The following is a 25298-nucleotide window of genomic DNA, read 5'->3' as shown; positions in this document are numbered from 1 at the left end:
GTCCCTGTGCTTTGGGGAGCCGGAGGGACACCCGAGGCCCACGGCCCTGAGACCCCTTTGCAAAAAGCCGGCTTCCCATGGAAACAGTTTTCCTGAGGTGCAGACCCTATCCCAAGTGGTTGTGGCAAGGTAAAGCAAATGCCCTCCACTTCTCTGGAAGAAACCACAGTGCCCAGCCATGTTCTAAGCCCTCCCATCCTCCCTGGGCTTCTGGCAGCAGGAGTGAAAAGAGAGGAGCAGAGCACTGGGACCCTTTTGACAAAAACTGGCTTCCCACGGGAAAGTCTTTCTCCACGTGCAGACATGCTCCCAGGTGCTTGGGGCAAGGGGAAGGAAATGCCATACACTGACCTGGAAGAGACCACAGGGCTCAGGCACAGTCTGAACCCTTCCCTCAACCCGGCGGTTTTACTAGCAGGAGTTCAACCCCAACGAACATAGCCCGGAGACCCCTGGGGCAAAAACGGCTTCCGACGAACAATAGGTGCTTGCTGTGGAACACCTATCCCAAGTGGGGGTAGCCAGCTCAACAAAATGCCACACACCCAGGTGTAAGAAACAACATTGCCCAGGCATGGTCTAAGCCCCTCACCTCGTCCCTGTGTTTTGGGGAGCCGGAGGGACTGCCGAGGCCCACGGCCCTGAGACCCCTTTGCAAAAAGCCGGCTTCCCACGGAAACAGTTTTCCTGAGGTGCACACCCTATCCCAAGTGGTTGTGGCAAGGTAAAGCAAATGCCCTCCACTTCTCTGGAAGAATCCACAGTGCCCAGCCATGTTCTAAGCCCTCCCATCCTCCCTGGGCTTCTGGCAGCAGGAGTGAAAAGAGAGGAACAGAGCACTGGGACCCGTTTGACAAAAACTGGCTTCCCACGGGAAAGTCTTTCTCCACGTGCAGACATGCTCCCAGGTGCCTGGGGCAAGGGGAAGGAAATGCCATACACTGACCTTGAAGAGACCACAGCGCCCAGGCACAGTCTGAACCCTTCCCTCAACCCGGCGGTTTTACTAGCAGGAGTTCAACCCCAACGAACACAGCCCGGAGACCCCTGGGGCAAAAACGGCTTCCAAGGAACAATAGGTGCTTGCTGTGGAACACCTATCCCAAGTGGGGGTAGCCAGCTCAACACAATGCCACACACCCAGGTTAAGAAAAAACATTGCCCAGGCATGGTCTAAGCCCCTCACCTCGTCCCTGTGCTTTGGGAAACCGGAGGGACAGCCGAGGCACACGGCCCTGAGACCCCTTTGCAAAAAGCCGGCTTCCCACGGAGACAGTTTTCCTGAGGTGCAGACCCTATCCCAAGTGGTTGTGGCAAGGTAAAGCAAATGCCCTCCACTTCTCTGGAAGAAACCACAGTGCCCAGCCATGTTCTAAGCCCTCCCATCCTCCCTGGGCTTCTGGCAGCGGGAGTGAAAAGAGAGGAGCAGAGCACTGGGACCCGTTTGACAAGACCCGGCTTCCCACGGGAAAGTCTTTCTCCACGTGCAGACATGCTCCCAGGTGCCTGGGGCAAGGGGAAGGAAATGCCATACACTGACCTGGAAGAGACCACAGGGCCCAGGCACAGTCTGAACCCTTCCCTCAACCCGGCGGTTTTGCTAGCAGGAGTTCAACCCCAACCCACACAGCCCGGAGACCCCTGGGGCAAAAACGGCTTCTGACGAACAATAGGCGCGCGCTGTGGAAAACCAATCCTAAGTGGGGGTAGCCAGCTCAACACAATGCCACACACCCAGGTTAAGAAACAACATTGCCCAGGCATGGTCTAAGCCCCTCACCTCGTCCCTGTGCTTTGGGGAACCGGAGGGACAGCCGAGGCACATGGCCCTGAGACCCCTTTGCAAAAAGCCGGCTTCCCACGGAGACAGTTTTCCTGAGGTGCACACCCTATCCCAAGTGGTTGTGGCAAGGTAAAGCAAATGCCCTCCACTTCTCTGGAAGAAACCACAGTGCCCAGCCATGTTCTAAGCCCTCCCATCCTCCCTGGGCTTCTGGCAGCAGGAGTGAAAAGAGAGGAGCAGAGCACTGGGACCCGTTTGACAAAACCCGGCTTCCCACGGGAAAGTCTTTCTCCACGTGCAGACATGCTCCCAGGTGCCTGGGGCAAGGGGAAGGAAATGCCATACACTGACCTGGAAGAGACCACAGGGCCCAGGCACAGTCTGAACCCTTCCCTCAACCCGGCAGTTTTGCTAGCAGGAGTTCAACCCCAACGAACACAGCCCGGAGACCCCTGGGGCAAAAACTGCTTCCGAGGATCAATAGGTGCTTGCTGTGGAACACCTATCCCAAGTGGGGGAAGCCAGCTCAACAAAATGCCACACACCCAGGTGTAAGAAACAACATTGCCCAGGCATGGTCTAAGCCCCTCACCTCGTCCCTGTGCTTTGGGGAGCCGGAGGGACAGCGGAGGCCCACGGCCCTGAGACCCCTTTGCAAAAAGCCGGCTTCCCACGGAGACAGTTTTCCTGAGGTGCACACCCTATCCCAAGTGGTTGTGGCAAGGTAAAGCAAATGCCCTCCACTTCTCTGGAAGAAACCACAGTGCCCAGCCATGTTCTAAGCCCTCCCATCCTCCCTGGGCTTCTGGCAGCAGGAGTGAAAAGAGAGGAGCAGAGCACTGGGACCCGTTTGACAAGACACGGCTTCCCACGGGAAAGTCTTTCTCCACGTGCAGACATGCTCCCAGGTGCCTGGGGCAAGGGGAAGGAAATGCCATACACTGACCTGGAAGAGACCACAGGGCCCAGGCACAGTCTGAACCCTTCCCTCAACCCGGCGGTTTTGCTAGCAGGAGTTCAACCCCAACCCACACAGCCCGGAGACCCCTGGGGCAAAAACGGCTTCTGACGAACAATAGGCGCGCGCTGTGGAAAACCAATCCTAAGTGGGGGTAGCCAGCTCAACACAATGCCACACACCCAGGTTAAGAAACAACATTGCCCAGGCATGGTCTAAGCCCCTCACCTCGTCCCTGTGCTTTGGGGAGCCGGAGGGACAGCCGAGGCACACGGCCCTGAGACCCCTTGGCAAAAAGCCGGCTTCCCAAGGAAACAGTTTTCCTGAGGTGCACACCCTATCCCAAGTGGTTGTGGCAAGGTAAAGCAAATGCCCTCCACTTCTCTGGAAGAAACCACAGTGCCCAACCATGTTCTAAGCCCTCCCATCCTCCCTGGGCTTCTGGCAGCAGGAGTGAAAAGAGAGGAGCAGAGCACTGGGACCCGTTTGACAAGACCCGGCTTCCCACGGGAAAGTCTTTCTCCACGTGCAGACATGCTCCCAGGTGCCTGGGGCAAGGGGAAGGAAATGCCATACACTGACCTGGAAGAGACCACAGGGCCCAGGCACAGTCTGAACCCTGCCCTCAACCCGGCGGTTTTGCTGGCAGGAGTTCAACCCCAACGAACACAGCCCGGAGACCCCTGGGGCAAAAACGGCTTCTGACGAACAATAGGCGCTTGCTGTGGAAAACCAATCCTAAGTGGGGGTAGCCAGCTCAACACAATGCCTCCCACCCAGGTGTAAGAAACAACATTGCCCAGGCATGGTCTAAGCCCCTCACCTCGTCCCTGTGCTTTGGGGAGCCGGAGGGACACCCGAGGCCCACGGCCCTGAGACCCCTTTGCAAAAAGCCGGCTTCCCACGGAAACAGTTTTCCTGAGGTGCACACCCTATCCCAAGTGGTTGTGGCAAGGTAAAGCAAATGCCCTCCACTTCTCTGGAAGAATCCACAGTGCCCAGCCATGTTCTAAGCCCTCCCATCCTCCCTGGGCTTCTGGCAGCAGGAGTGAAAAGAGAGGAACAGAGCACTGGGACCCGTTTGACAAAAACTGGCTTCCCACGGGAAAGTCTTTCTCCACGTGCAGACATGCTCCCAGGTGCCTGGGGCAAGGGGAAGGAAATGCCATACACTGACCTTGAAGAGACCACAGCGCCCAGGCACAGTCTGAACCCTTCCCTCAACCCGGCGGTTTTACTAGCAGGAGTTCAACCCCAACGAACACAGCCCGGAGACCCCTGGGGCAAAAACGGCTTCCAACGAACAATAGGTGCTTGCTGTGGAACACCTATCCCAAGTGGGGGTAGCCAGCTCAACACAATGCCACACACCCAGGTTAAGAAAAAACATTGCCCAGGCATGGTCTAAGCCCCTCACCTCGTCCCTGTGCTTTGGGAAACCGGAGGGACAGCCGAGGCACACGGCCCTGAGACCCCTTTGCAAAAAGCCGGCTTCCCACGGAGACAGTTTTCCTGAGGTGCAGACCCTATCCCAAGTGGTTGTGGCAAGGTAAAGCAAATGCCCTCCACTTCTCTGGAAGAAACCACAGTGCCCAGCCATGTTCTAAGCCCTCCCATCCTCCCTGGGCTTCTGGCAGCGGGAGTGAAAAGAGAGGAGCAGAGCACTGGGACCCGTTTGACAAGACCCGGCTTCCCACGGGAAAGTCTTTCTCCACGTGCAGACATGCTCCCAGGTGCCTGGGGCAAGGGGAAGGAAATGCCATACACTGACCTGGAAGAGACCACAGGGCCCAGGCACAGTCTGAACCCTTCCCTCAACCCGGCGGTTTTGCTAGCAGGAGTTCAACCCCAACCCACACAGCCCGGAGACCCCTGGGGCAAAAACGGCTTCTGACGAACAATAGGCGCGCGCTGTGGAAAACCAATCCTAAGTGGGGGTAGCCAGCTCAACACAATGCCACACACCCAGGTTAAGAAACAACATTGCCCAGGCATGGTCTAAGCCCCTCACCTCGTCCCTGTGCTTTGGGGAACCGGAGGGACAGCCGAGGCACATGGCCCTGAGACCCCTTTGCAAAAAGCCGGCTTCCCACGGAGACAGTTTTCCTGAGGTGCACACCCTATCCCAAGTGGTTGTGGCAAGGTAAAGCAAATGCCCTCCACTTCTCTGGAAGAAACCACAGTGCCCAGCCATGTTCTAAGCCCTCCCATCCTCCCTGGGCTTCTGGCAGCAGGAGTGAAAAGAGAGGAGCAGAGCACTGGGACCCGTTTGACAAAACCCGGCTTCCCACGGGAAAGTCTTTCTCCACGTGCAGACATGCTCCCAGGTGCCTGGGGCAAGGGGAAGGAAATGCCATACACTGACCTGGAAGAGACCACAGGGCCCAGGCACAGTCTGAACCCTTCCCTCAACCCGGCAGTTTTGCTAGCAGGAGTTCAACCCCAACGAACACAGCCCGGAGACCCCTGGGGCAAAAACTGCTTCCGAGGATCAATAGGTGCTTGCTGTGGAACACCTATCCCAAGTGGGGGAAGCCAGCTCAACAAAATGCCACACACCCAGGTGTAAGAAACAACATTGCCCAGGCATGGTCTAAGCCACTCACCTCGTCCCTGTGTTTTGGGGAGCCGGAGGGACAGCCGAGGCCCACGGCCCTGAGACCCTTTTGCAAAAAGCCGGCTTCCCACGGAAACAGTTTTCCTGAGGTGCACACCCTATCCCAAGTGGTTGTGGCAAGGTAAAGCAAATGCCCTCCACTTCTCTGGAAGGAACCACAGTGCCCAGCCATGTTCTAAGCCCTCCCATCCTCCCTGGGCTTCTGGCAGCAGGAGTGAAAAGAGAGGAGCAGAGCACTGGGACCCTTTTGACAAAAACTGGCTTCCCACGGGAAAGTCTTTCTCCACGTGCAGACATGCTCCCAGGTGCCTGGGGCAAGGGGAAGGAAATGCCATACACTGACCTGGAAGAGACCACAGGGCCCAGGCACAGTCTGAACCCTTCCCTCAACCCGGCGGTTTTACTAGCAGGAGTTCAACCCCAACGAACACAGCCCGGAGACCCCTGGGGCAAAAACGGCTTCCGACGAACAATAGGTGCTTGCTGTGGAACACCTATCCCAAGTGGGGGTAGCCAGCTCAACAAAATGCCACACACCCAGGTGTAAGAAACAACATGGCCCAGCCATGGTCTAAGCCCCTCACCTCGTCCCTGTGCTTTGGGGAGCCGGAGGGACACCCGAGGCCCACGGCCCTGAGACCCCTTTGCAAAAAGCCGGCTTCCCACGGAGACAGTTTTCCTGAGGTGCAGACCCTATCCCAAGTGGTTGTGGCAAGGTAAAGCAAATGCCCTCCACTTCTCTGGAAGAAACCACAGTGCCCAGCCATGTTCTAAGCCCTCCCATCCTCCCTAGGCTTCTGGCAGCAGGAGTGAAAAGAGAGGAGCAGAGCACTGGGACCCTTTTGACAAAAACTGGCTTCCCACGGGAAAGTCTTTCTCCACGTGCAGACATGCTCCCAGGTGCCTGGGGCAAGGGGAAGGAAATGCCATACACTGACCTGGAAGAGACCACAGGGCCCAGGCACAGTCTGAACCCTTCCCTCAACCCGGCGGCTTTACTAGCAGGAGTTCAACCCCAACGAACATAGCCCGGAGACCCCTGGGGCAAAAACGGCTTCCGACGAACAATAGGTGCTTGCTGTGGAACACCTATCCCAAGGGGGGTAGCCAGCTCAACAAAATGCCACACACCCAGGTGAAAGAAACAACATTGCCCAGGCATGGTCTAAGCCCCTCACCTCGTCCCTGTGCTTTGGGGAGCCGGAGGGACACCCGAGGCACACGGCCCTGAGACCCCTTTGCAAAAAGACGGCTTCCCACGGAAACAGTTTTCCTGAGGTGCACACCCTATCCCAAGTGGTTGTGGCAAGGTAAAGCAAAAGCCCTCCACTTCTCTGGAAGAAACCACAGTGCCCAGCCATGTTCTAAGCCCTCCCATCCTCCCTGGGCTTCTGGCAGCAGGAGTGAAAAGAGAGGAACAGAGCACTGGGACCCGTTTGACAAAAACTGGCTTCCCACGGGAAAGTCTTTCTCCACGTGCAGACATGCTCCCAGGTGCCTGGGGCAAGGGGAAGGAAATGCCATACACTGACTTTGAAGAGACCACAGCGCCCAGGCACAGTCTGAACCCTTCCCTCAACCCGGCGGTTTTGCTAGCAGGAGTTCAACCCCAACGAACACAGCCCGGAGACCCCTGGGGCAAAAACGGCTTCCGACGAACAATAGGTGCTTGCTGTGGAACACCTATCCCAAGTGGGGGTAGCCAGCTCAACAAAATGCCACACACCCAGGTGTAAGAAACAACATTGCCCAGGCATGGTCTAAGCCCCTCACCTCGTCCCTGTGCTTTGGGGAGCCGGAGGGACAGCCGAGGCCCACGGCCCTGAGACCCCTTTGAAAAAGCCGGCTTCCCACGGAAAGAGTTTTCCTGAGCTGCAGACCCTATCCCAAGTGGTTGTGGCAATGTAAAGCAAATGCCCTCCACTTCTCTCGAAGAAACCACAGTGCCCAGGCACAGTCTGAACCCTTCCTTCAACCCGGCGGTTTTGCTAGCAGGAGTTCAACCCCAACGAACACAGCCCGGAGACCCCTGGGGCAAAAACGGCTTCCGACGATCAATAGGTGCTTGCTGTGGAACACCTATCCCAAGTTGGGGAAGCCAGCTCAACAAAATGCCACACACCCAGGTGTAAGAAACAACATTGCCCAGGCTTGGTCTAAGCCCCTCACCTCGTCCTTGTGCTTTGGGGAGCCGGAGGGACAGCCGAGGCCCACGACCCTGAGACCCCTTTGCAAAAAGCCGGCTTCCCACGGAGACAGTTTTCCTGAGGTGCAGACCCTATCCCAAGTGGTTGTGGCAAGGTAAAGCAAATGCCCTCCACTTCTCTGGAAGAAACCACAGTGCCCAACCATGTTCTAAGCCCTCCCATCCTCCCTGGGCTTCTGGCAGCATGAGTGAAAAGAGAGGAGCAGAGCACTGGGACCCGTTTGAGAAGACCCGGCTTCCCACGGGAAAGTCTTTCTCCACGTGCAGACATGCTCCCAGGTGCCTGGGGCAAGGGGAAGGAAATGCCATACACTGACCTGGAAGAGACCACAGGGCCCAGACACAGCCTGAACCCTTCCCTCAACCCGGCGGTTTTGCTAGCAGGAGTTCAACCCCAAGGAACACAGCCCGGAGACCCCTGGGGCAAAATCGGCTTCTGACGAACAATAGGCGCGCGCTGTGGAAAACCAATCCTAAGTGGGGGTAGCCAGCTCAACACAATGCCACACACCCAGGTTAAGAAACAACATTGCCCAGGCATGGACTAAGCCCCTCACCTCGTACCTCTGCTTTGGGGAGCCGGAGGGACACCCGAGGCACATGGCCCTGAGACCCCTTTGCAAAAAGCCGGCTTCCCACGGAGACAGTTTTCCTGAGGTGCAGACCCTATCCCAAGTGGTTGTGGCAAGGTAAAGCAAATGCCCTCCACTTCTCTGGAAGAAACCACAGTGCCCAGCCATGTTCTAAGCCCTCCCATCCTCCCTGGGCTTCTGGCAGCAGGAGTGAAAAGAGAGGAGCAGAGCACTGGGACCCGTTTGACAAAACCCGGCTTCCCACGGGAAAGTCTTTCTCCACGTGCAGACATACTCCCAGGTGCCTGGGGCAAGGGGAAGGAAATGCCATACACTGACCTGGAAGAGACCACAGGGCCCAGGCACAGTCTGAACACTTCCCTCAACCCGGCGGTTTTACTTGCAGGAGTTCAACCCCAACGAACATAGCCCGGAGACCCCTGGGGCAAAAACGGCTTCCGACGAACAATAGGTGCTTGCTGTGGAACACCTATCCCAAGTGGGGGAAGCCAGCTCAACAAAATGCCACACACCCAGGTATAAGAAACAACATTGCCCAGGCATGGTCTAAGCCCCTCACCTCGTCCCTGTGCTTTGGGGAGCCGGAGGGACAGCCGAGGCCCACGGCCCTGAGACCCCTTTGCAAAAAGCCGGCTTCCCACGGAGACAGTTTTCCTGAGGTGCACACCCTATCCCAAGTGGTTGTGGCAAGGTAAAGCAAATGCCCTCCACTTCTCTGGAAGAAACCACAGTGCCCAGCCATGTTCTAAGCCCTCCCATCCTCCCTGGGCTTCTGGCAGCAGGAGTGAAAAGAGAGGAGCAGAGCACTGGGACCCTTTTGACAAAAACTGGCTTCCCACGGGAAAGTCTTTCTCCACGTGCAGACATGCTCCCAGGTGCCTGGGGCAAGGGGAAGGAAATGCCATACACTGACCTGGAAGAGACCACAGGGCCCAGGCACAGTCTGAACCCTTCCCTCAACCCGGCGGTTTTACTAGCAGGAGTTCAACCCCAACGAACATAGCCCGGAGACCCCTGGGGCAAAAACGGCTTCCGACGAACAATAGGTGCTTGCTGTGGAACACCTATCCCAAGTGGGGGTAGCCAGCTCAACAAAATGCCACACACCCAGGTGTAAGAAACAACATTGCCCAGGCATGGTCTAAGCCCCTCACCTCGTCCCTGTGTTTTGGGGAGCCGGAGGGACAGCCGAGGCCCACGGCCCTGAGACCCCTTTGCAAAAAGCCGGCTTCCCACGGAAACAGTTTTCCTGAGGTGCACACCCTATCCCAAGTGGTTGTGGCAAGGTAAAGCAAATGCCCTCCACTTCTCTGGAAGAAACCGCAGTGCCCAGCCATGTTCTAAGCCCTCCCATCCTCCCTGGGCTTCTGGCAGCAGGAGTGAAAAGAGAGGAACAGAGCACTGGGACCCGTTTGACAAAAACTGGCTTCCCACGGGAAAGTCTTTCTCCACGTGCAGACATGCTCCCAGGTGCCTGGGGCAAGGGGAAGGAAATGCCATACACTGACCTGGAAGAGACCACAGGGCCCAGGCACAGTCTGAACCCTTCCCTCAACCCGGCGGTTTTGCTAGCAGGAGTTCAACCCCAACGAACACAGCCCGGAGACCCCTGGGGCAAAAACGGCTTCCGACGAACAATAGGCGCTTGCTGCGGAAAACCAATCCTAAGTGGGGGTAGCCAGCTCAACACAATGCCACACACCCAGTGTAAGAAACAAAATTGCCCAGCCATGGTCTAAGCCCCTCACCTCGTCCCTGTGCTTTGGGGAGCCGGAGGGACACCCGAGGCCCACGGCCCTGAGACCCCTTTGCAAAAAGCCGGCTTCCCACGGAGACAGTTTTCCTGAGGTGCAGACCCTATCCCAAGTGGTTGTGGCAAGGTAAAGCAAATGCCCTCCACTTCTCTGGAAGAAACCACAGTGCCCAGCCATGTTCTAAGCCCTCCCATCCTCCCTGGGCTTCTGGCAGCAGGAGTGAAAAGAGAGGAGCAGAGCACTGGGACCCTTTTGACAAAAACTGGCTTCCCACGGGAAAGTCTTTCTCCACGTGCAGACATGCTCCCAGGTGCCTGGGGCAAGGGGAAGGAAATGCCATACACTGACCTGGAAGAGACCACAGGGCCCAGGCACAGTCTGAACCCTTCCCTCAACCCGGCGGCTTTACTAGCAGGAGTTCAACCCCAACGAACATAGCCCGGAGACCCCTGGGGCAAAAACGGCTTCCGACGAACAATAGGTGCTTGCTGTGGAACACCTATCCCAAGGGGGGTAGCCAGCTCAACAAAATGCCACACACCCAGGTGAAAGAAACAACATTGCCCAGGCATGGTCTAAGCCCCTCACCTCGTCCCTGTGCTTTGGGAAACCGGAGGGACAGCCGAGGCCCACGGCCCTGAGACCCCTTTGCAAAAAGCCGGCTTCCCACGGAGACAGTATTCCTGAGGTGCAGACCCTATCCCAAGTGGTTGTGGCAAGGTAAAGCAAATGCCCTCCACTTCTCTGGAAGAAACCACAGTGCCCAACCATGTTCTAAGCCCTCCCATCCTCCCTGGGCTTCTGGTAGCAGGAGTGAAAAGAGAGGAGCAGACCACTGGGACCCGTTTGACAAAACCCGGCTTCCCACGGGAAAGTCTTTCTCCACGTGCAGATATGTTCCCAGGTGCCTGTGGCAAGGGGAAGGAAATGCCATACACTGACCTGGAAGAGACCACAGGGCCCAGGCACAGTCTGAACCCTTCCCTCATCCCGGCAGGTTTGCTAGCAGGAGTTCAACCCCAACGAACACAGCCCGGAGACCCCTGGGGCAAAAACGGCTTCCGACGAACAATAGGCGCTTGCTGTGGAAAACCAATCCTAAGTGGGGGTAGCCAGCTCAACACAATGCCACACACCCAGGTGTAAGAAACAACATTGCCCTGCCATGGTCTAAGCCCCTCACCTCGTCCCTGTGCTTTGGGGAGCCGGAGGGACAGCCGAGGCCCACGGCCCTGAGACCCCTTTGCAAAAAGCCGGCTTCCCACGGAGACAGTATTCCTGAGGTGCAGACCCTATCCCAAGTGGTTGTGGCAAGGTAAAGCAAATGCCTTCCACTTCTCTGGAAGAAACCACAGTGCCCAGCCATGTTCTAAGCCCTCCCATCCTCCCTGGGCTTCTGGCAGCGGGAGTGAAAAGAGAGGAGCAGAGCACTGGGACCCGTTTGACAAGACCCGGCTTCCCACGGGAAAGTCTTTCTCCACGTGCAGACATGCTCCCAGGTGCCTGGGGCAAGGGGAAGGAAATGCCATACACTGACCTGGAAGAGACCACAGGGCCCAGGCACAGTCTGAACCCTTCCCTCAACCCAGCGGTTTTGCTAGCAGGAGTTCAACCCCAACCCACACAGCCCGGAGACCCCTGGGGCAAAAACGGCTTCTGACGAACAATAGGCGCGCGCTGTGGAAAACCAATCCTAAGTGGGGGTAGCCAGCTCAACACAATGCCACACACCCAGGTTAAGAAACAACATTGCCCAGGCATGGTCTAAGCCCCTCACCTCGTCCCTGTGCTTTGGGGAACCGGAGGGACAGCCGAGGAACATGGCCCTGAGACCCCTTTGCAAAAAGCCGGCTTCCCACGGAGACAGTTTTCCTGAGGTGCACACCCTATCCCAAGTGGTTGTGGCAAGGTAAAGCAAATGCCCTCCACTTCTCTGGAAGAAACCACAGTGCCCAGCCATGTTCTAAGCCCTCCCATCCTCCCTGGGCTTCTGGCAGCAGGAGTGAAAAGAGAGGAGCAGAGCACTGGGACCCGTTTGACAAAACCCGGCTTCCCACGGGAAAGTCTTTCTCCACGTGCAGACATGCTCCCAGGTGCCTGGGGCAAGGGGAAGGAAATGCCATACACTGACCTGGAAGAGACCACAGGGCCCAGGCACAGTCTGAACCCTTCCCTCAACCCGGCAGTTTTGCTAGCAGGAGTTCAACCCCAACGAACACAGCCCGGAGACCCCTGGGGCAAAAACTGCTTCCGAGGATCAATAGGTGCTTGCTGTGGAACACCTATCCCAAGTGGGGGAAGCCAGCTCAACAAAATGCCACACACCCAGGTGTAAGAAACAACATTGCCCAGGCATGGTCTAAGCCCCTCACCTCGTCCCTGTGCTTTGGGGAGCCGGAGGGACAGCGGAGGCCCACGGCCCTGAGACCCCTTTGCAAAAAGCCGGCTTCCCACGGAGACAGTTTTCCTGAGGTGCACACCCTATCCCAAGTGGTTGTGGCAAGGTAAAGCAAATGCCCTCCACTTCTCTGGAAGAAACCACAGTGCCCAGCCATGTTCTAAGCCCTCCCATCCTCCCTGGGCTTCTGGCAGCAGGAGTGAAAAGAGAGGAGCAGAGCACTGGGACCCGTTTGACAAGACACGGCTTCCCACGGGAAAGTCTTTCTCCACGTGCAGACATGCTCCCAGGTGCCTGGGGCAAGGGGAAGGAAATGCCATACACTGACCTGGAAGAGACCACAGGGCCCAGGCACAGTCTGAACCCTTCCCTCAACCCGGCGGTTTTGCTAGCAGGAGTTCAACCCCAACCCACACAGCCCGGAGACCCCTGGGGCAAAAACGGCTTCTGACGAACAATAGGCGCGCGCTGTGGAAAACCAATCCTAAGTGGGGGTAGCCAGCTCAACACAATGCCACACACCCAGGTTAAGAAACAACATTGCCCAGGCTTGGTCTAAGCCCCTCACCTCGTCCCTGTGCTTTGGGGAGCCGGAGGGACAGCCGAGGCACACGGCCCTGAGACCCCTTGGCAAAAAGCCGGCTTCCCAAGGAAACAGTTTTCCTGAGGTGCACACCCTATCCCAAGTGGTTGTGGCAAGGTAAAGCAAATGCCCTCCACTTCTCTGGAAGAAACCACAGTGCCCAACCATGTTCTAAGCCCTCCCATCCTCCCTGGGCTTCTGGCAGCAGGAGTGAAAAGAGAGGAGCAGAGCACTGGGACCCGTTTGACAAGACCCGGCTTCCCACGGGAAAGTCTTTCTCCACGTGCAGACATGCTCCCAGGTGCCTGGGGCAAGGGGAAGGAAATGCCATACACTGACCTGGAAGAGACCACAGGGCCCAGGCACAGTCTGAACCCTGCCCTCAACCCGGCGGTTTTACTAGCAGGAGTTCAACCCCAACGAACACAGCCCGGAGACCCCTGGGGCAAAAACGGCTTCCGACTATCAATAGGTGCTTGCTGTGGAACACCTATCCCAAGTTGGGGAAGCCAGCTCCACAAAATGCCACACACCCAGGTGTAAGAAACAACATTGCCCAGGCTTGGTCTAAGCCCCTCACTTCGTCCCTGTGCTTTGGGGAGCCGGAGGGACAGCCGAGGCCCACGGCCCTGAGACCCCTTGGCAAAAAGCCGGCTTCCCACGGAGACAGTTTCCCTGAGGTGCAGACCCTATCCCAAGTGGTTGTGGCAAGGTAAAGCAAATGCCCTCCACTTCTCTGGAAGAAACCACAGTGCCCAACCATGTTCTAAGCCCTCCCATCCTCCCTGGGCTTCTGGCAGCAGGAGTGAAAAGAGAGGAGCAGAGCACTGGGACCCGTTTGACAAAAACCGGCTTCCCACGGGAAAGTCTTTCTCCACGTGCAGACATGCTCCCAGGTGCCTGTGGCAAGGGGAAGGAAATGCCATACACTGACCTGGAAGAGACCACAGGGCCCAGGCACAGTCTGAACCCTTCCCTCAACCCGGCGGTTTTGCTAGCAGGAGTTCAACCCCAACGAACACAGCCCGGAGACCCCTGGGGCAAAAACGGCTTCCGACGAACAATAGGCGCTTGCTGTGGAAAACCAATCCTAAGTGGGGGTAGCCAGCTCAACACAATGCCTCACACCCAGGTGTAAGAAACAACATTGCCCAGGCATGGTCTAAGCCCCTCACCTCGTCCCTGTGCTTTGGGGAGCCGGAGGGACACCCGAGGCCCACGGCCCTGAGACCCCTTTGCAAAAAGCCGGCTTCCCACGGACACAGTTTTCCTGAGGTGCAGACCCTATCCCAAGTGGTTGTGGCAAGGTAAAGCAAATGCCCTCCACTTCTCTGGAAGAAACCACAGTGCCCAGCCATGTTCTAAGCCCTCCCATCCTCCCTGGGCTTCTGGCAGCAGGAGTGAAAAGAGAGGAGCAGAGCACTGGGACCCGTTTGACAAAACCCGGCTTCCCACGGGAAAGTCTTTCTCCACGTGCAGACATGCTCCCAGGTGCCTGGGGAAGGGGAAGGAAATGAAATACACTGACCTGGAAGAGACCACAGGGCCCAGGCACAGTCTGAACCCTTCCCTCAACCCGGCGGTTTTACTAGCAGGAGTTCAACCCCAACGAACACAGCCCGGAGACCCCTGGGGCAAAAACGGCTTCCGACGAACAATAGGTGCTTGCTGCGGAACACCTATCCCAAGTGGGGGTAGCCAGCTCAACACAATGCCACACACCCAGGTTAAGAAACAACATTGCCCAGGCATGGTCTAAGCCCCTCACCTCGTCCCTGTGCTTTGTGAAACCGGAGGGACAGCCGAGGCCCACGGCCCTGAGACCCCTTTGCAAAAAGCCGGCTTCCCACGGAGACAGTTTTCCTGAGCTGCAGACCCTATCCCAAGTGGTTGTGGCAAGGTAAAGCAAATGCCCTCCACTTCTCTGGAAGAAACCACAGTGCCCAACCATGTTCTAAGCCCTCCCATCCTCCCTGGGCTTCTGGCAGCAGGAGTGAAAAGAGAGGAGCAGAGCACTGGGACCGTTTGACAAAACCCGGCTTCCCACGGGAAAGTCTTTCTCCACGTGCAGACATGCTCCCAGGTGCCTGGGGCAAGGGGAAGGAAATGCCATACACTGACCTGGAAGAGACCACAGGGCCCAGGCACAGTCTGAACCCTTCCCTCAACCCGGCGGTTTTACTAGCAGGAGTTCAACCCCAACGAACATAGCACGGAGACCCCTGGGGCAAAAACGGCTTCCGACGATCAATAGGTGCTTGCTGTGGAACACCTATCCCAAGTGGGGGTAGCCAGCTCAACACAATGCCACACACCCAGGTTAAGAAACAACATTGCCCAGGCATGGTCTAAGCCCCTCACCTCGTCCCTGTGCTTTGGGAAACCGGAGGGACAGCCGAGGCCCACGGCCCTGAGACCCCTTTGCAAAAAGCCGGCTTCCCACGGAGACAGTATTCCTGAGGTGCAGACCCTATCCCAAGTGGTTGTGGCAAGGTAAAGCAAATGCCCTCCACTTCTCTGGAAGAAACCACAGTGCCCAACCATGTTCTAAGCCCTCCCATCCTCCCTGGGCTTCTGGTAGCAGGAGTGAAAAGAGAGGAGCAGACCACTGGGACCCGTTTGACAAAACCCGGCTTCCCACGGGAAAGTCTTTCTCCACGTGCAGATATGCTCCCAGGTGCCTGTGGCAAGGGGAAGGAAATGCCATACACTGACCTGGAAGAGACCACAGGGCCCAGGCACAGTCTGAACCCTTCCCTCATCCCGGCAGGTTTGCTAGCAGGAGTTCAACCCCAACGAACACAGCCCGGAGACCCCTGGGGCAAAAACGGCTTCCGACGAACAATAGGCGCTTGCTGTGGAAAACCAATCCTAAGTGGGGGTAGCCAGCTCAACACAATGCCACACACCCAGGTGTAAGAAACAACATTGCCCTGCCATGGTCTAAGCCCCTCACCTCGTCCCTGTGCTTTGGGGAGCCGGAGGGACAGCCGAGGCCCACGGCCCTGAGACCCCTTTGCAAAAAGCCGGCTTCCCACGGAAACAGTTTTCCTGAGGTGCAGACCCTATCCCAAGTGGTTGTGGCAAGGTAAAGCAAATGCCTTCCACTTCTCTGGAAGAAACCACAGTGCCCAGCCATGTTCTAAGCCCTCCCATCCTCCCTGGGCTTCTGGCAGCAGGAGTGAAAAGAGAGGAGCAGAGCACTGGGACCCGTTTGACAAAACCCGGCTTCCCACGGGAAAGTCTTTCTCCACGTGCAGACATGCTCCCAGGTGCCTGGGGCAAGGGGAAGGAAATGCCATACACTGACCTGGAAGAGACCACAGGGCCCAGGCACAGTCTGAACCCTTCCCTCAACCCGGCGGTTTTACTAGCAGGAGTTCAACCCCAACGAACACAGCCCGGAGACCCCTGGGGCAAAAACGGCTTCCGACGATCAATAGGTGCTTGCTGTGGAACACCTATCCCAAGTTGGGGAAGCCAGCTCCACAAAATGCCACACACCCAGGTGTAAGAAACAACATTGCCCAGGCTTGGTCTAAGCCCCTCACCTCGTCCCTGTGCTTTGGGGAGCCGGAGGGACAGCCGAGGCCCACGGCCCTGAGACCCCTTGGCAAAAAGCCGGCTTCCCACGGAGACAGTTTTCCTGAGGTGCAGACCCTATCCCAAGTGGTTGTGGCAAGGTAAAGCAAATGCCCTCCACTTCTCTGGAAGAAACCACAGTGCCCAACCATGTTCTAAGCCCTCCCATCCTCCCTGGGCTTCTGGCAGCAGGAGTGAAAAGAGAGGAGCAGAGCACTGGGACCCGTTTGACAAAAACCGGCTTCCCACGGGAAAGTCTTTCTCCACGTGCAGACATGCTCCCAGGTGCCTGTGGCAAGGGGAAGGAAATGCCATACACTGACCTGGAAGAGACCACAGGGCCCAGGCACAGTCTGAACCCTTCCCTCAACCCGGCGGTTTTGCTAGCAGGAGTTCAACCCCAACGAACACAGCCCGGAGACCCCTGGGGCAAAAACGGCTTCCGACGAACAATAGGCGCTTGCTGTGGAAAACCAATCCTAAGTGGGGGTAGCCAGCTCAACACAATGCCTCACACCCAGGTGTAAGAAACAACATTGCCCAGGCATGGTCTAAGCCCCTCACCTCGTCCCTGTGCTTTGGGGAGCCGGAGGGACACCCGAGGCCCACGGCCCTGAGACCCCTTTGCAAAAAGCCGGCTTCCCACGGACACAGTTTTCCTGAGGTGCAGACCCTATCCCAAGTGGTTGTGGCAAGGTAAAGCAAATGCCCTCCACTTCTCTGGAAGAAACCACAGTGCCCAGCCATGTTCTAAGCCCTCCCATCCTCCCTGGGCTTCTGGCAGCAGGAGTGAAAAGAGAGGAGCAGAGCACTGGGACCCGTTTGACAAAACCCGGCTTCCCACGGGAAAGTCTTTCTCCACGTGCAGACATGCTCCCAGGTGCCTGGGGAAGGGGAAGGAAATGAAATACACTGACCTGGAAGAGACCACAGGGCCCAGGCACAGTCTGAACCCTTCCCTCAACCCGGCGGTTTTACTAGCAGGAGTTCAACCCCAACGAACACAGCCCGGAGACCCCTGGGGCAAAAACGGCTTCCGACGAACAATAGGTGCTTGCTGTGGAACACCTATCCCAAGTGGGGGTAGCCAGCTCAACAAAATGCCACACACCCAGGTGTAAGAAACAACATTGCCCAGGCATGGTCTAAGCCCCTCACCTCGTCCCTGTGCTTTGGGGAGCCGGAGGGACAGCCGAGGCACACGGCCCTGAGACCCCTTTGCAAAAAGCCGGCTTCCCACGGAGACAGTTTCCCTGAGGTGCAGACCCTATCCCAAGTGGTTGTGGCAAGGTAAAGCAAATGCCCTCCACTTCTCTGGAAGAAACCACAGTGCCCAGCCATGTTCTAAGCCCTGCCATCCTCCCTGGGCTTCTGGCAGCAGGAGTGAAAAGAGAGGAACAGAGCACTGGGACCCGTTTGACAAAACCCGGCTTCCCACGGGAAAGTCTTTCTCCACGTGCAGACATGCTCCCAGGTGCCTGGGGCAAGGGGAAGGAAATGCCATACACTGACCTTGAAGAGACCACAGCGCCCAGGCACAGTCTGAACCCTTCCCTCAACCCGGCGGTTTTACTAGCAGGAGTTCAACCCCAACGAACACAGCCCGGAGACCCCTGGGGCAAAAACGGCTTCCGACGAACAATAGGTGCTTGCTGCGGAACACCTATCCCAAGTGGGGGTAGCCAGCTCAACACAATGCCACACACCCAGGTTAAGAAACAACATTGCCCAGGCTTGGTCTAAGCCCCTCACCTCGTCCCTGTGCTTTGTGAAACCGGAGGGACAGCCGAGGCCCACGGCCCTGAGACCCCTTTGCAAAAAGCCGGCTTCCCACGGAGACAGTTTTCCTGAGGTGCAGACCCTATCCCAAGTGGTTGTGGCAAGGTAAAGCAAATGCCCTCCACTTCTCTGGAAGAAACCACAGTGCCCAACCATGTTCTAAGCCCTCCCATCCTCCCTGGGCTTCTGGCAGCAGGAGTGAAAAGAGAGGAGCAGAGCACTGGGACCGTTTGACAAAACCCGGCTTCCCACGGGAAAGTCTTTCTCCACGTGCAGACATGCTCCCAGGTGCCTGGGGCAAGGGGAAGGAAATGCCATACACTGACCTGGAAGAGACCACAGGGCCCAGGCACAGTCTGAACCCTTCCCGAAACCCGGCGGTTTTACTAGCAGGAGTTCAACCCCAACGAACATAGCCCGGAGACCCCTGGGGCAAAAACGGCTTCCGACGATCAATAGGTGCTTGCTGTGGAACACCTATCCCAAGTTGGGGAAGCCAGCTCCACAAAATGCCACACACCGAGGTGTAAGAAACAACATTGCCAGGCTTGGTCTAAGCCTCTCACCTCGTCCTTGTGCTTTGGGGAGCCGGAGGGACAGCCGAGTCCCACGACCCTGAGACCCCTTTGCAAAAAGCCGGCTTCCCACGGTGACAGTTTTCCTGAGGTGCAGACCCTATCCCAAGTGGTTGTGGCAAGGTAAAGCAAATGCCCTCCACTTCTCTGGAAGAAACCACAGTGCCCAACCATGTTCTAAGCCCTCCCATCCTCCCTGGGCTTCTGGCAGCAGGAGTGAAAAGAGAGGAGCAGAGCACTGGGACCCGTTTGACAAGACCCGGCTTCCCACGGGAAAGTCTTTCTCCACGTGCAGACATGCTCCCAGGTGCCTGGGGCAAGGGGAAGGAAATGCCATACACTGACCTGGAAGAGACTACAGGGCCCAGGCACAGTCTGAACCCTGCCCTCAACCCGGCGGTTTTGATGGCAGGAGTTCAACCCCAACGAACACAGCCCGGAGACCCCTGGGGCAAAAACGGCTTCTGACGAACAATAGGCGCGCGCTGTGGAAAACCAATCCTAAGTGGGGGTAGCCAGCTCAACACAATGCCACACACCCAGGTTAAGAAACAACATTGCCCAGGCATGGTCTAAGCCCCTCACCTCGTCCCTGTGCTTTGGGGAGCCGGAGGGACACCCGAGGCACATGGCCCTGAGACCCCTTTGCAAAAAGCCGGCTTCCCACGGAGACAGTTTTCCTGAGGTGCACACCCTATCCCAAGTGGTTGTGGCAAGGTAAAGCAAATGCCCTCCACTTCTCTGGAAGAAACCACAGTGCCCAGCCATGTTCTAAGCCCTCCCATCCTCCCTGGGCTTCTGGCAGCAGGAGTGAAAAGAGAGGAGCAGAGCACTGGGACCCGTTTGACAAAACCCGGCTTCCCACGGGAAAGTCTTTCTCCACGTGCAGACATGCTCCCAGGTGCCTGGGGCAAGGGGAAGGAAATGCCATACACTGACCTGGAAGAGACCACAGGGCCCAGGCACAGTCTGAACCCTTCCCTCAACCCGGCGGTTTTGCTAGCAGGAGTTCAACCCCAACGAACACAGCCCGGAGACTCCTGGGGCAAAAACGGCTTCCGACGATCAATAGGTGCTTGCTGTGGAGCACCTATCCCAAGTGGGGGAAGCCAGCTCAACAAAATGCCACACACCCAGGTGTAAGAAACAACATTGCCCAGGCATGGTCTAAGCCCCTCACCTCGTCCCTGTGCTTTGGGGAGCCGGAGGGACAGCCGAGGCACACGGCCCTGAGACCCCTTGGCAAAAAGCCGGCTTCCCAAGGAAACAGTTTTCCTGAGGTGCACACCCTATCCCAAGTGGTTGTGGCAAGGTAAAGCAAATGCCCTCCACTTCTCTGGAAGAAACCACAGTGCCCAACCATGTTCTAAGCCCTCCCATCCTCCCTGGGCTTCTGGCAGCAGGAGTGAAAAGAGAGGAGCAGAGCACTGGGACCCGTTTGACAAGACCCGGCTTCCCACGGGAAAGTCTTTCTCCACGTGCAGACATGCTCCCAGGTGCCTGGGGCAAGGGGAAGGAAATGCCATACACTGACCTGGAAGAGACCACAGGGCCCAGGCACAGTCTGAACCCTGCCCTCAACCCGGCGGTTTTGCTGGCAGGAGTTCAACCCCAACGAACACAGCCCGGAGACCCCTGGGGCAAAAACGGCTTCTGACGAACAATAGGCGCTTGCTGTGGAAAACCAATCCTAAGTGGGGGTAGCCAGCTCAACACAATGCCTCCCACCCAGGTGTAAGAAACAACATTGCCCAGGCATGGTCTAAGCCCCTCACCTCGTCCCTGTGCTTTGGGGAGCCGGAGGGACACCCGAGGCCCACGGCCCTGAGACCCCTTTGCAAAAAGCCGGCTTCCCACGGAAAAAGTTTTCCTGAGGTGCAGACCCTATCCCAAGTGGTTGTGGCAAGGTAAAGCAAATGCCCTCCACTTCTCTGGAAGAAACCACAGTGCCCAGCCATGTTCTAAGCCCTCCCATCCTCCCTGGGCTTCTGGCAGCAGGAGTGAAAAGAGAGGAGCAGAGCACTGGGACCCTTTTGACAAAAACTGGCTTCCCACGGGAAAGTCTTTCTCCACGTGCAGACATGCTCCCAGGTGCCTGGGGCAAGGGGAAGGAAATGCCATACACTGACCTTGAAGAGACCACAGCGCCCAGGCACAGTCTGAACCCTTCCCTCAACCCGGCGGTTTTACTAGCAGGAGTTCAACCCCAACGAACACAGCCCGGAGACCCCTGGGGCAAAAACGGCTTCCAAGGAACAATAGGTGCTTGCTGTGGAACACCTATCCCAAGTGGGGGTAGCCAGCTCAACACAATGCCACACACCCAGGTTAAGAAAAAACATTGCCCAGGCATGGTCTAAGCCCCTCACCTCGTCCCTGTGCTTTGGGAAACCGGAGGGACAGCCGAGGCACACGGCCCTGAGACCCCTTTGCAAAAAGCCGGCTTCCCACGGAGACAGTTTTCCTGAGGTGCAGACCCTATCCCAAGTGGTTGTGGCAAGGTAAAGCAAATGCCCTCCACTTCTCTGGAAGAAACCACAGTGCCCAGCCATGTTCTAAGCCCTCCCATCCTCCCTGGGCTTCTGGCAGCAGGAGTGAAAAGAGAGGAGCAGAGCACTGGGACCCGTTTGACAAGACCCGGCTTCCCACGGGAAAGTCTTTCTCCACGTGCAGACATGCTCCCAGGTGCCTGGGGCAAGGGGAAGGAAATGCCATACACTGACCTGGAAGAGACCACAGGGCCCAGGCACAGTCTGAACCCTTCCCTCAACCCGGCGGTTTTGCTAGCAGGAGTTCAACCCCAACCCACACAGCCCGGAGACCCCTGGGGCAAAAACGGCTTCTGACGAACAATAGGCGCGCGCTGTGGAAAACCAATCCTAAGTGGGGGTAGCCAGCTCAACACAATGCCACACACCCAGGTTAAGAAACAACATTGCCCAGGCATGGTCTAAGCCCCTCACCTCGTCCCTGTGCTTTGGGGAACCGGAGGGACAGCCGAGGCACATGGCCCTGAGACCCCTTTGCAAAAAGCCGGCTTCCCACGGAGACAGTTTTCCTGAGGTGCACACCCTATCCCAAGTGGTTGTGGCAAGGTAAAGCAAATGCCCTCCACTTCTCTGGAAGAAACCACAGTGCCCAGCCATGTTCTAAGCCCTCCCATCCTCCCTGGGCTTCTGGCAGCAGGAGTGAAAAGAGAGGAGCAGAGCACTGGGACCCGTTTGACAAAACCCGGCTTCCCACGGGAAAGTCTTTCTCCACGTGCAGACATGCTCCCAGGTGCCTGGGGCAAGGGGAAGGAAATGCCATACACTGACCTGGAAGAGACCACAGGGCCCAGGCACAGTCTGAACCCTTCCCTCAACCCGGCAGTTTTGCTAGCAGAAGTTCAACCCCAACGAACACAGCCCGGAGACCCCTGGGGCAAAAACTGCTTCCGAGGATCAATAGGTGCTTGCTGTGGAACACCTATCCCAAGTGGGGGAAGCCAGCTCAACAAAATGCCACACACCCAGGTGTAAGAAACAACATTGCCCAGGCATGGTCTAAGCCCCTCACCTCGTCCCTGTGCTTTGGGGAGCCGGAGGGACAGCGGAGGCCCACGGCCCTGAGACCCCTTTGCAAAAAGCCGGCTTCCCACGGAGACAGTTTTCCTGAGGTGCACACCCTATCCCAAGTGGTTGTGGCAAGGTAAAGCAAATGCCCTCCACTTCTCTGGAAGAAACCACAGTGCCCAGCCATGTTCTAAGCCCTCCCATCCTCCCTGGGCTTCTGGCAGCAGGAGTGAAAAGAGAGGAGCAGAGCACTGGGACCCGTTTGACAAGACACGGCTTCCCACGGGAAAGTCTTTCTCCACGTGCAGACATGCTCCCAGGTGCCTGGGGCAAGGGGAAGGAAATGCCATACACTGACCTGGAAGAGACCACAGGGCCCAGGCACAGTCTGAACCCTTCCCTCAACCCGGCGGTTTTGCTAGCAGGAGTTCAACCCCAACCCACACAGCCCGGAGACCCCTGGGGCAAAAACGGCTTCTGACGAACAATAGGCGCGCTGTGGAAAACCAATCCTAAGTGGGGGTAGCCAGCTCAACACAATGCCACACACCCAGGTTAAGAAACAACATTGCCCAGGCATGGTCTAAGCCCCTCACCTCGTCCCTGTGCTTTGGGGAGCCGGAGGGACAGCCGAGGCACACGGCCCTGAGACCCCTTGGCAAAAAGCCGGCTTCCCAAGGAAACAGTTTTCCTGAGGTGCACACCCTATCCCAAGTGGTTGTGGCAAGGTAAAGCAAATGCCCTCCACTTCTCTGGAAGAAACCACAGTGCCCAACCATGTTCTAAGCCCTCCCATCCTCCCTGGGCTTCTGGCAGCAGGAGTGAAAAGAGAGGAGCAGAGCACTGGGACCCGTTTGACAAGACCCGGCTTCCCACGGGAAAGTCTTTCTCCACGTGCAGACATGCTCCCAGGTGCCTGGGGCAAGGGGAAGGAAATGCCATACACTGACCTGGAAGAGACCACAGGGCCCAGGCACAGTCTGAACCCTGCCCTCAACCCGGCGGTTTTGCTGGCAGGAGTTCAACCCCAACGAACACAGCCCGGAGACCCCTGGGGCAAAAACGGCTTCTGACGAACAATAGGCGCTTGCTGTGGAAAACCAATCCTAAGTGGGGGTAGCCAGCTCAACACAATGCCTCCCACCCAGGTGTAAGAAACAACATTGCCCAGGCATGGTCTAAGCCCCTCACCTCGTCCCTGTGCTTTGGGGAGCCGGAGGGACACCCGAGGCCCACGGCCCTGAGACCCCTTTGCAAAAAGCCGGCTTCCCACGGAAACAGTTTTCCTGAGGTGCAGACCCTATCCCAAGTGGTTGTGGCAAGGTAAAGCAAATGCCCTCCACTTCTCTGGAAGAAACCACAGTGCCCAGCCATGTTCTAAGCCCTCCCATCCTCCCTGGGCTTCTGGCAGCAGGAGTGAAAAGAGAGGAGCAGAGCACTGGGACCCTTTTGACAAAAACTGGCTTCCCACGGGAAAGTCTTTCTCCACGTGCAGACATGCTCCCAGGTGCTTGGGGCAAGGGGAAGGAAATGCCATACACTGACCTGGAAGAGACCACAGGGCCCAGGCACAGTCTGAACCCTTCCCTCAACCCGGCGGTTTTACTAGCAGGAGTTCAACCCCAACGAACATAGCCCGGAGACCCCTGGGGCAAAAACGGCTTCCGACGAACAATAGGTGCTTGCTGTGGAACACCTATCCCAAGTGGGGGTAGCCAGCTCAACAAAATGCCACACACCCAGGTGTAAGAAACAACATTGCCCAGGCATGGTCTAAGCCCCTCACCTCGTCCCTGTGTTTTGGGGAGCCGGAGGGACTGCCGAGGCCCACGGCCCTGAGACCCCTTTGCAAAAAGCCGGCTTCCCACGGAAACAGTTTTCCTGAGGTGCACACCCTATCCCAAGTGGTTGTGGCAAGGTAAAGCAAATGCCCTCCACTTCTCTGGAAGAATCCACAGTGCCCAGCCATGTTCTAAGCCCTCCCATCCTCCCTGGGCTTCTGGCAGCAGGAGTGAAAAGAGAGGAACAGAGCACTGGGACCCTTTTGACAAAAACTGGCTTCCCACGGGAAAGTCTTTCTCCACGTGCAGACATGCTCCCAGGTGCCTGGGGCAAGGGGAAGGAAATGCCATACACTGACCTTGAAGAGACCACAGCGCCCAGGCACAGTCTGAACCCTTCCCTCAACCCGGCGGTTTTACTAGCAGGAGTTCAACCCCAACGAACACAGCCCGGAGACCCCTGGGGCAAAAACGGCTTCCAACGAACAATAGGTGCTTGCTGTGGAACACCTATCCCAAGTGGGGGTAGCCAGCTCAACACAATGCCACACACCCAGGTTAAGAAAAAACATTGCCCAGGCATGGTCTAAGCCCCTCACCTCGTCCCTGTGCTTTGGGAAACCGGAGGGACAGCCGAGGCACACGGCCCTGAGACCCCTTTGCAAAAAGCCGGCTTCCCACGGAGACAGTTTTCCTGAGGTGCAGACCCTATCCCAAGTGGTTGTGGCAAGGTAAAGCAAATGCCCTCCACTTCTCTGGAAGAAACCACAGTGCCCAGCCATGTTCTAAGCCCTCCCATCCTCCCTGGGCTTCTGGCAGCGGGAGTGAAAAGAGAGGAGCAGAGCACTGGGACCCGTTTGACAAGACCCGGCTTCCCACGGGAAAGTCTTTCTCCACGTGCAGACATGCTCCCAGGTGCCTGGGGCAAGGGGAAGGAAATGCCATACACTGACCTGGAAGAGACCACAGGGCCCAGGCACAGTCTGAACCCTTCCCTCAACCCGGCGGTTTTGCTAGCAGGAGTTCAACCCCAACCCACACAGCCCGGAGACCCCTGGGGCAAAAACGGCTTCTGACGAACAATAGGCGCGCGCTGTGGAAAACCAATCCTAAGTGGGGGTAGCCAGCTCAACAC

This window comes from Ursus arctos, unplaced genomic scaffold, assembly GCF_023065955.2.
Source record: "Ursus arctos isolate Adak ecotype North America unplaced genomic scaffold, UrsArc2.0 scaffold_6, whole genome shotgun sequence".
NCBI lineage: Eukaryota > Metazoa > Chordata > Mammalia > Carnivora > Ursidae > Ursus > Ursus arctos.
The sequence above is the reverse complement of the archived record's forward strand: the minus strand, read 5'-3'. Positions refer to the sequence as shown.